Source organism: Wasmannia auropunctata, unplaced genomic scaffold (genome assembly GCF_000956235.1).
Source record: "Wasmannia auropunctata unplaced genomic scaffold, wasmannia.A_1.0 LD336078.1, whole genome shotgun sequence".
Lineage (NCBI taxonomy): Eukaryota > Metazoa > Arthropoda > Insecta > Hymenoptera > Formicidae > Wasmannia > Wasmannia auropunctata.
Genome location: NW_012026812.1, coordinates 4536989 through 4538321, shown reverse-complemented (window position 1 = coordinate 4538321; position 1333 = coordinate 4536989).

Genomic DNA, 1333 nt, shown 5'->3' with positions numbered 1-1333 from the left:
GAAACAAAGAGCAAGATGCGATCATAGGAAAAAAACAGGTGAAAATCGGAGGAATAGAATTCCGATTACGCCCATATGAGAAAATAATATTGCAGCCGCAAAGCGAAACAATAATTAGAGCCGTGGCTGACCGAAATCAAATAGGCGTAATACGTTCCGAATAAACGGAACCGGGAGTGTTTATAGGATGCTGTTTAGTGCGGCCAAAAGAGAATGAATGCCCCGTGAGTGTAATCAACACCACGGAAGAGCAAGTCGTAATAACGACACCGCTTGTCACTATCGAAGAAGTAGGAGCAAGCGACACCGTATACACGTTCGCTCGAGAAGCAGCTGACGCGGAGGAAGATCTACCTTCGCGGGCGGCGAGAGGCGAACGACTCCGTAAGCAATTGCGAACAGAGCATTTAAACAAAGAGGAGAAGAAAACGCTTGAACAAATTTGCGACGACTTTTGTGACATTTTCCATTTAGAAAATGACAAACTAACGCACACTACGGCGGTGGCACACGAAATACCCACTCGCGTAGACAGTGCGCCGGTTAATATGCGACCATATCGCTTGCCGGAGAAGCATAAAGAAGAAGTGAATCGCCAAATAAAAAAAATGCTGACCGACGAAATCATTCGTCCCAGTACAAGTCAATGGAACGCGCCGCTACTAGTCGTCCCAAAGAAAGTCGACGCCTCAGGAAAACAGAAGTTGAGAATTGTCGTAGATTTTAGAAAGCTTAACGACCTAACGATTGGTGATTCTTTTCCTTTGCCTAATATCACAGATATTTTAGATCAGCTGGGAAATGATAAATATTTCTCCACGCTGGATCTGGCATTGGGATATCATCAGATCCTGATGGCGGAAAGAGATAAGTGCAAGACTGCATTCTCGACATCTTACGATCATTATGAATATAATCGAATGCCGTTTGGACTCAAAAACGCTCCCACAACGTTTCAACGTTTAATGAATTCCGTTTTAACGGGGTTGCAAGGCCTGAAATGCTTAGTTTACTTACACGACATTGTCATCTACGGAGCAAGCTTGAAAGAACACAACGAAAGACTCAGCACTGTACTAACGCGGTTGCGGGAGATTAATTTGAAACTGCAGCCAGACAAATGCGAGTTTCTGAGAAAAGAGGTAATCTTCCTAGGGCATATCGTTACAGAGCAGGGAATATCGCCGGATCTCTCGAAAATCGAAGCGGTTATGAAATTCCCGACACCTCGAAGAATGAAGGATATTCAATCCTTCCTCGGTCTTGCAGGATACTATAGAAAATTCATCGAAGATTTTTCGCGTATTGCGAAACCGCTAACGCAACTGACAAA